Source organism: Bison bison, unplaced genomic scaffold (genome assembly GCF_000754665.1).
Source record: "Bison bison bison isolate TAMUID 2011002044 unplaced genomic scaffold, Bison_UMD1.0 scf7180017864064, whole genome shotgun sequence".
In the NCBI taxonomy this organism is placed as follows: Eukaryota; Metazoa; Chordata; class Mammalia; order Artiodactyla; family Bovidae; genus Bison; species Bison bison.
The window spans coordinates 3,908,401-3,919,153 of record NW_011494636.1 but is presented as its reverse complement, the minus strand read 5'-3'; the positions used below and the strand labels follow the sequence as shown (position 1 = coordinate 3,919,153).

Sequence of the window (10,753 nt, the reverse complement as noted above, 5' to 3'; positions counted from 1 at the left end):
AGCAGCATAAGCCTTTGCAGTAGAATCGGATGTACTGGGTGTCATGGAACCCAAAGTGCTTTGGGCCATGCTGCATGCTGTGGTGCCTTTGTGTAAACAAAAAGACACTCTACCCTCCAGGCAGGCTTCCCAGATAGTGCGAATGGTAAAGAAGCTGGGTGCCAATGCAGGAGACATAACAGACACAGGTTTGACCCCTGGGTTGGAAAGACCCCCTAGAGGAGGGCATGGCGACTCACTCCAGTATTCTTGGTTGGAAAATCCCATGGACAGAGGAGCCTGGCAGGCTACAGTCCATAGGGTCACAAGCAGTTGGATAAAACTGAAGCGACTTCGCATGCCCTCCAGGCAGATTCAGCCTCAGGTTGAGAACAGAACTGGCAAGTGGAATAGGGCTGTTTTCAGCTCCATGTGCCCCTTTACACTTCTTAGTGGCCCTGCACTTTAGCCTTACAAACTTCCACAACTTTCTGACTCATAAAGGATTGGAAAATGGGCAATAAACTGATGAACAGCAAGAGAATCAGATAACATCCACAAAATACAGGAAGTGAGGAACTATCAGAGACAGTGCTTTTCTTTTCTTTTCTCAAGGTGATTTACAGCCTTTCTGTCAGGGGCAACCAGCACAGTTTGATGACATTAAGGTCTTAGGGATCTAACTGTGCAGCAGGTGAACTCACAAGAAACGATTGAACTAGGGGATGAGCTGCTGAGACAAGTATTCGCATGTGATCTCCCGCTGCACACTGGACACTGCGGCAGAGGTTGCCAACATGAGCAATGAAGGCAGACAGTGACTGAAACCTGTCCATATCACCCCATCCAGGAGTCTTAAGGTTCTCTGGAGGGCTCAGCTGCATAGCAGCTGCACGATTCTGAAAGCCTCCTAACACAGCATATCCAGTTAGCCATATAGCGTGAGTGTAGCTCTAGCAATTTTCTCAGCCTTCTCTAAAATTCAGCAGGTCCCCACCAGTGAGATTCAACTCCTGGTCCCAATACAATGAACAGCAATCATTCAACCAGCCTGATCATATTTCACATCTACAGAGAAATCAATGCCTCAGAACCTGCCAAGAACAAAGCCACCCACTGTGAGAAAATTAGTCAAAGAGATAAACAGAAAAATGTATCGTCCTCATTCAGTTAATGGAAATCTGAGGTAGACAAGGCCAAGACTTGACAGCATTCTTTAGGTGTGTCTAAAATTTTCTAGAACTCAAAATTCTTGTAGGTCTTTGCTGTTCTAGGCTAATCATTTCTTGCTATAAACTTGACTCTGAACTTGTTTTTAATAGCCTGAAAAAGTGTTTGGGCTGGGGAGCATTTTTTAGGAAAGATTTTGTATAAAAAAGTAGAATAGGGGACTTCCCTAATGGCCCAGTGGTCAAGAATCTGCCTTCCAATGCAGGGACGTGGTTGGATCCCTTTTCGGGAATGGATATCCCACATGCCCTGGGGCAAATACGACAGGAATGTTGCAACACTAGAATGCCCTTGCATTTTCATCTCTAAAACCTGTGTGCCACAATGAAGACCTGGCACGGCCAGAAAAAAAAAAAAAAGGTAGAATAAAGCCCTAGAAACTCAAAACAGACCAGTTAGTCACTGGCACACCACATTCTCGTTAGCCTATCCCTATGCCAGTTTTGTTTTTTAATCATTGCTTCCCTACCTCTGTGTTTAAAGAATCTTCAGAAGGAGCTACATTTTCAGTGATATGCTTTTCTTCCCTTAGCTTTCCAGAAATTGAACTCTGCTTCCTGTCTGCTTTGTTGTTTTCAAGCTTCTCCAAGATTTTTACAATAAGAACCATAAAAAGTCTCTCTACTAAGGAAAATAGCTCAGAGAAACATTTTCTCAGAAGAGTGGCACACGTTTCTAATGTGCTGACATTTTAGTACCTTTAACAGGGACTTGGTTCAGGCTTTTATTTTAAACATTAAATGTTTTAATGTTAAATTTATTTTAAACATTTTTCATTTTCTCAGAGTAAGAAAAATATCTTATTCTATAAACTTCCCCCCAAATACTTCAGAAACTCTTCTGCCCTGTATCCCATAATGTTGTAATTCAGCAGAAAGAGATATAACCTTAGAGTCAAAATCACTAGATACCTTTATGTCTTGATAATTTTGGTTTCCTAACTTCTATTATCACCATATAAACATTTTACCTGATTCCTTAAAAATAAAGGACAAAGCCAAATGTCAGACCCTAATGTGAATTGCTCTACCATAATTGGTCTAATGAGGCATTTTGGTTAAATTTATTCCCAGATATTTCATTCTTGTGGATGGAATTGTGAATGAGATTATTTTCTTAACTTCTGCTTCTGATAGTTCATTGTTAATCTGAAAAAGGAGACAAACAAAACTCATAGATACAGAGAAAAGTTTGTCAGAGGGGAAGGGGGTTGAGGGGGTGGGAGAAGTGGGTGAAGGGGATCAAGAGGTACAAACTTCCAGTTATAAATAAATCATGGGAATGTAACGTACAGCAATGATGACTGTAGTCAATAATATTGCGCTTCAAATTTGAATAATAAATAAAAAATAAATCTTTTAAGTTATCTTCAGAAGAAAAAATTTGTAACCTTGTATGTTACAGATGGTAACTAGACTGATTGTGATAATATATACAAATATCGAGTCATTATGTTGTGCATCTGAAACTAAGATAATGTATATCAATTATACTTCAATTTAAAAAAAAAGACATCTTGGATGGGCCCACTGTTTGATCACACATAAATATGCACGTGGTGTTTTGGCCTCTCAGGAGTATTATAGTAATGTTACCAAAATGTGTGGGGTGCAGCTGCTCACTGCCCAAAAGTCAATAAACAGGCCAGGTTGGTGGAAAGGAAAGTTTGCTTCATTTCAGGTGCCAGCAACTGGGAGGGGAGGGCGGACATCTGTCCAAAGGCTGACTCGCTTCCCACCCCCCTGACAAGGAGAAGGTGAGAGCTTTTATAGGCTGAGGGAGGGGGCTACATGCAGAAACAGTACAGTCAGCTCTGACAGTTGTCTTCAAATTGGTCATTGGTGATCTGACCAGCACCATCTTGGTTATTTTGCAATGTCGTTCCTGCGTGCTTAGTTGTATCCAACTCTTTGTGACCCTATTGACTGTAGTCAGCCAGGCTCCTCTGTCCATGGGGTTTTCCAGGCAAGAATACTGGAGAAGGTTACCATTTCCTTCTCCAGGGGATCTTCCCAACCCAGGGATCAAGCCCCATGTCTCCTGGATATCCTGCATGGCAGGCAAATTCTTTACCCACTGAGCCATTGGGGAAACCCCTGGTTATCTTAGGTACAATTAATCTTCAGTTCCAGGGTTGGGTTTTTTCCATTTCTTTGAGGTCAGTTCTCATAAGTGGGCAGCTTACCTCATGGCTACAGCCTGGTTATCATGTAATCAACTTCTCCTGCTAGTGGGCCTTTCGGTATCTATCAGACAGCTCACAGGATATGGTTCAGAATATTATCTGTACCCCTTGAGAAGGAACTAAGGGTCCTTGAGATGCTTAATGAGTACATTATTATTATCTGGTCTCCTTTGGCTGTTTTCCTCTGTCTGTGAATGTGCTCATTTCTCTGATTAAAGTTATTTTTTGACTGAAGTTTTCCATAGACAAAAGACAGGCAGAGGACATGGGGGGAAGTATCGGGGGGGCGCTGCTCTGGTTCAGTCCCCCCTTTTCTTTGATACTCCTCAATCTTGTGGAGGCACAGAGCAAGAAAGGGAACATTACTTTGTCATAGTACCTGGACAAACATTTGAAAATTACTAGACATATTACAATGAGGATAATAATCAAAATGCATCTTTGTATTGTTCTCTGAATCTATTTTTCTTAATGGTTAAAGCAAATGTACAATATACGTTTGAAAGTAAAAGTGAAGTTGCTCAGCCATGTCCAACTCTTTGCGACCCCATGGACTGTAGCCTACCAGGCTCTTCTGTCCATGGGATTTTCCAGGCAATAGTACTGGAGTGGATTGCCACTTCCTTCTCCAGGGGATCTTCCCAACCCAGGGATCAAACCTGGTTCTCCCACATTGTAGACAGACACTTAACCATCTGAGCCACCATGGAAGTTACACAATATACATTTAATAGGCCACAAACAGGCTGTTTTGGTTAGCCTAAAGTTCAAAGTAAATCATGTATAAGCCAGAATGATTTCCCCATACCTCAACATGTGAAAATCTCTTTCATCATTTACCCTTTTCAATTGTAAATCTTTCCATAGAAATTGTTGATAATCAGTATATTTTTTGGAGAAGGCAATGGCACCCCACTCCAGTACTCTTGCCTGGAAAATCCCATGAATGGAGGAGCCTCGTAGGCTGCAGTCCATGGGGTCGCTAAGAGTCGGACACGACTGAGCAACCTCACTTTCACTTTTCACTTTCATGCATTGGAGAAGGAAATGGCAACTCACTCCAGTGTTCTTGCCTGGAGAATCCCAGGGACAGGGGAGCCTCCTGGGCTGCTGTCTACAGGGTTGCACAGAGTCAGACACAACTGAAGTGACTTTGCAGTAGCAGTATATTTTTCCAGCATTGCCAGGGTGGCTCAGTAGTCCGTTCTGGGTCTACTCATGTCCCTCGGTTCTAGACCTCCTTTATGTTTATGTATCTGCCTAGTTGTCCACATTAGGGGAAAACTAATCAGGTATCATGGACAGGCTCTGAGGTATATTCATAGGGAAACACTTTATAAGCCATGCATTTTATCATTTATACCCAGTTGTCACACAAACATTGGACATGTGCTTTAAGCAGTGAACTTAAAGCCATCAGTGCTACACATTGTGAGAAGTTATACTCTGTGACAACTTTACTCGACAATTTTTCCAAAATCTTTTTTTTAATTTTTTAATTTTATTTTATTTTTAAACTTTACAATATTGTATTAGTTTTGCCAAATATCGAAATGAATCCGCCACAGGTATAATGTGTTCCCCATCCTGAACCCTCCTCCCTCCTCCCTCCCCATACCCTCCCTTTGGGTTGTCCCAGTGCACCAGCCCCAAGCATCCAGTATTGTGCATCGAACCTGGACTGGCGACTCGTTTCATACATGATATTATACATGTTTCAATGCCATTCTCCCATATCTTCCCACCCTCCTCCTCTCCCACAGAGTCCATAAGACTTCTATACATCAGTGTCTCTTTTGCTGTCTCGTACACAGGGTTATTGTTACCATCTTTCTAAATTCCATATATACGCGTTAGTATACTGTATTGGTGTTTTTCTTTCTGGCTTACTTCACTCTGTATAATAGGGTCCAGTTTCATCCACCTCATTAGAACTGATTCAAATGTATTCTTTTTAATGGCTGAGTAATACTCCATTGTGTATATGTACCACAGCTTTCTTATCCATTCATCTGCTGATGGACATGTAGGTTGCTTCCATGTCCTGGCTATTATAAACAGTGCTGCAATGAATATTGGGGTACACGTGTCTCTTTCCCTTCTGGTTTCCTCAGTGTGTATCCTGACAGCGTACAAAATTCTTTTCTCAAAGTTCCTTTTTCACAAATCTTTTACCATTTTATGGATCCAAACAAATTTGTCCTGTATTTCCCCATCCAGAAACAAACAACTGTAGGATAAAATTATTATCATTTTTCCTCAACAAAAATATTTCCATTCTTTATACCTTCTCTTCACTGAAAACACACATATCCTACTTGCTTTACACACTGAAACGCTTCCCTTATCATTTATACACATCACAAGTTTTAACCCTGGAAAACCTTAACAAAACCAAGAAACAAGTGATTGAAATGTTATACCAGCATTTTCTGATTGGAAAATTCAAGAACATATTCTATAACCTCTAAAAACATACATTTTTTATATCAAAATTTCTCTTAAATGTGGCACAGGGTATGTGTTTATAAACCCAAACATTTTTAGTTTCCTTCTTGGTCTTGCAAGACAAAAGTAGATACATTTAGATTTGTTGGATTTGTAAGCACTTATTTTTTAAGCCAATTAAATGGATCTCATTTACAAATTAACCTCAGCAATATTATCCAAAGACAAAAACACATATTCAGACATATAGACATTCAGACGAACAGAGATATCATTGTTTCATCTTTCTACATTTCATAAATTAGGCATTGTGAATAAACTTTATCAGTTTATTAATAATAGTCAGAATAGTTGAATTTATACTCTCAATGTTAAAAAGCTTCCCTTTTGTTTCCCTTGGCTTAAACTTTTACTATTTAACCCAAGGTTAGAGTCCCAGGCAAAGTGGTCTGTGTTTGTATTTCAAGGACATGATAAAAACTAACTTCAAATTTTCTCCTAGGCATATTCATTTCCTTAGTGTCTGAAAAAAATCGTTTTATCAAGCCAGGTTTCTCTAACTGCATATGCAAAAAGAACAAGTTTTGGAATTTCAAAAGAGTTTCATCTGAACCAGTTTTCTCTGGAGTCTAAGGAATACTGTTGCCATACATTGTTCAGAAAAAAATCATCTTTCTTTTTCTATAGTCATAGTTTTATAGCTTGACTTTTTCTTAATGAATTGAACCTGATTTTCTCATTTTACATAGGCAACAATACTGTCAATCACACAAATGGAATATCCAATCACATCATCAAACAACAGAGCTGTCATAAACCCTCTCCAGTGGTGACTGGTACGGAGTCCCAAACAAACACTTCTCCAACACAAATGATCCTCAACGGTAGTCAGATATCAGAACCAATTGGCAAAATTCCCAAATGACACTCAATGCTCACAAACAGTCCTCAATGGTAGATGGATGTCAGAACCAATTGGCAAAAATGCCCAAATAGCAGTCAGTGCCCACAAATGGTCCTCAACATCAAACACACATCAGAATCAACTGGCAAAATGCCCTAATAGCACCTCATGCCCCTAAACAGTCTCAACATCATATACACATCTGAACCAACTGGAGAGAAAGCCCAAATAGCAGTAGCCCTCAGAAATGGGAAGGTTGCCCGGTGCCCACCAGTGAACTTGGGAGGGTGGGTATCTGTCCAAAGGTCGACTACCATCCTGACAAACAGGGGGTGAGCGCTTTTATAGGCTGAGGAAGGGGGCCACAGCAGAAACAGTACAGTCAGCTCTGACAGTCATCTTCAGATTGGTCACCAGTGGTCTGACCAGGGTCATCTAGTTGTTTTAGATACAGTTAATCTTCAGTTCCCGGAGAAGGCAATGGCACCCCACTCCAGTAGTTTTGCCTAGAAAATCCCATGGACCGAGGAGCCTGCTAGGCTGTAGTCCATGGGGTCGCTAGAGTCGGACACAACTGAGCGACTTCACTTTCACTTTTCACTTTCATGCATTGGAGAGGGCACTGGCAACCCACTCCAGTGTTCTTGCCTGGAGAATCCCAGGGACAGGGGAGCATGGTGGGCTACTGTCTATGGGGTCGCACAGAGTCGGACACGACTGAAGCGACTTAGCAGCAGCAGCAGCAATCTTCAGTTCCAGGGCTGGTTTGTCTCCATGTCTTTGAAGCCAATTCCCCATAATTCAGTTGGTAAAGAATCCACCTGCAATGCAGGAGACCTGGTTCAATTCCTGGGTTGGGAAGATCCACTGGAGAAGAAATAGGCTACCCACTCCGGTATTTTTGGGCTTCCCTTGTGGCTCAGCTGGTGAAGAATCCACCTGCAATGTCGGAGACCTGGTTTGATCTCTGGGTTGGGAAGATCCCCTGGAGAAGGGAAAGGCTACCCACTCCAGTATTCTGGCCTGGAGAATTCCATGGACTGTATAGTCCATGGGGTCGCAAAGAGTCGGACACAACTGAACGACTTTTACTTTCACGCTTTCACTCATAACTGTGGCAGCCTACAACACGGCTACAGCCTGATCTTCATGTATTCAATTTCTCCATCTGATGAGCCTTTCAGTGTCTATAAGACTGCTGAAAGGATATGGCTCAGAATATTATGTATAGCCCTTGAGAAGGAACAAAACATCTTTGATTACACTTAATGAGCACTTATTATTTGATCTCCTGTGACTGTTTTCCTTTGTTTGTGAATGTGCTCATTTCTCTGACTAAACTTATTCTTTGACTAAAGTTTTCCACAGACAAAGGACAGGCAGAGGACATGGGGGGAAGGACTATAGGGTCCTGCTGTGTTTCAGTAATAGGAAGAATTGAGCCCCTCCTTGGTGCCAGTCCCTTCGTGGTTAGTTTTGTCCAATATTTGGAAATACAATAGAATTCTGTTCTATTCTAAAGCCTAAATGCATTCTCATGCCAACAAGAATTCATCAAGCACTCACTGTTATGTAGAAAAGAAAAGATATGTTATTTCTATTGTTAATAATTTCTGTTAAAGATATGTAATATTTGTAATAAAAGTTTACTCTTCGCTTCTCTGGTAACCAAACACTTCCAGGTATACTCCATTTCTTCTGTATCTTTCCAGAAGTGGTGTGAAGAATAAACAAGTCCCCAAGTATATGTGACTTCAGTGTGCCCCCTTTACTATGACTTGTGTATTTCCTTTGTTAATCAAGAGACTTTGTCAAAGTTAATTTGTGAAAGGTCAGAGATTAACTAACAGGAAACAGGACAATAGATAACCAACAGGATTCGAGCCTCAGAAGAAGAGAGATGTATGAAAGCAAAACAAACACCCAAAACTGGGAGGGTAGGAGGGAAAGGACAGAAATGAGGAATGGCAGAGAGAAATGAGGACTTGTGTGCTTAGTAGCTCAGTTGTATCTGACTCTTTGGTGGGACTGTAGTCCGCCAGGCTCCTCTGTTCATGGGATTCTCTATACCAGAACTGGAGTGGGTAGCCATTCCCTTCTCCAGGGTATCTTCCTGACCAATGGATCGAATCCCAGTCTCCTGCACTGCATGCGGATTCTTAACCATCTAAGCCACTAGGGAAGCCCATAGAGAGACAAATATGGAGTTATATCAACTAAAATGTAGGAAACCAGAAAGGGTTTGGGGAAAGTTAAAATGGTGGAACCCAAGGAAAAAGACCAATTAGGAAGTCAAGAGATTTCTTGGAATTTGCACAATAGCTGAACTTTTAAACAAGTGAGTAGAGGTGGGATTCCTGGTGACTCACAGCAGAAAAGACAATGAAGGAACAAAGTCACGTGATTATGATAAGAGGCCAAGGAAAAGCATTTTATGGCAGCCCCAAGTGACCTGGCTATACCCCTAGCATTTCATCCCCATTGGAGATTTGGTTTTATGGGACAATACTGCTGAGCTTCAAACCTAGAATGACCACACATCCCAGTGGCCCTGACACAGTCCTGGGTCCACACCCACTGCCCCAGTGTCTGATCTGGTTTAACATTCTAGCAGTCTCAAACTCTCCTGATTTGAATGCTAATGATATGATCGTTTATACCAACCCTGTAGCACTATCCTTAACCTTATAATTTTGTGGAGTAAGTCACAATGGAAAAAACCACTCAATAAATCAGTATTAACTTCCGAGTTCAGTCTTTTTAAAAACCTACACCCAGGAATCAAGCAAAATGCACCTCTTCTTATCATATGTCAGACACTGAGCTTGACAACGGAATATAAAGAAATATGTTCTGTGTTTTAGGGAGCTTCCAGTGTGGGGTAGAAATAATAACACAACTAGTGAACCTCTTTCATCACACACACTGTGCAGGTTTCTTTTCCTTTTTTCTTTTAAAAAATTGTATTGGAGTATAGTTGATTTACTATGTGGTGTTAGTTTCTGCTGTACATCAAAGTGAATCAGTTATACATATACATTCATTGAGTTCTTCTTAGATTCCTTTGCATATAGGCCACTGTGAAGATGTCTGACAGAGTTTCTTTTTGAGTTCTAGAGTAAGACCGTCTGCCTGTAATGGCGTATATTAGGGAGAAAGTGGACAGAAATGAGAAAAAATGGGTATTTCAAAATGTTAATCATCTGATGGTGACTTGGTAATTTTTCACACAGAAATAGAGGTTGGAAGATGGGTCACAGAGTTAGGAAATCCTGCCTTTCTTTTTTTTACTTCTAATTTCAAAATTGAGACAGTCTTGTAGGTCACCCTGCTTATTTATATGCAGAGTACATCATGAGAAACGCTGGACTGGAAGAAACACAAGCTGGAATCAAGATTGCCGGGAGAAATATCAATAACCTCAGATATGCAGATGACACCACCCTTATGGCAGAAAGTGAAGAGGAACTCAAAAGCCTCTTGATGAAAGTGAAAGAGGAGAGTGAAAAAGTTGGCTTAAAGCTCAACATTCAGAAAATGAAGATCATGGCATCCGGTCCCACTACTTCATGGGAAATAGATGGGGAAACAGTGTCAGACTTTATTTTTTGGGGCTCCAAAATCACTGCAAATGGTGACTGCAGCCATGAAATTAAAAGATGCTTACTCCTTGGAAGGAAAGTTATGACCAACCTAGATAGCATATTCAAAAGCAGAGACATTACTTTGCCAGCAAAGGTCCGTCTAGTCAAGGCTATGGTTTTTCCAGTGGTCATGTATGGATATGAGAGTTGGACTGTGAAGAAAGCTGAGCATCGAAGAACTGATGCTTTTGAACTGTGGTGTTGGAGAAGATTCTTGAGAGTCCCTTGGACTGTGAGGAGATCCAACCAGTCCATTCTGAAGGAGATCAGTCCTGGGATTTCTTTGGAAGGAATGATGCTAAAGCTGAAACTCCAGTACTTTGGCCATCTCATGCGAAGAGCTGACTCATTGGAAAAGACTCT

General features: G+C 41.1%; 1 protein-coding gene across 2 annotated transcripts in view; it reads left to right on the top strand.

The window, feature by feature from the left end:
• SELE (selectin E) overlaps positions 1-10,753 on the top strand; it is a 64,556-nt gene that overhangs the window by 823 nt on the left and 52,980 nt on the right. The gene's annotated exons all lie outside the window — the stretch shown is intronic.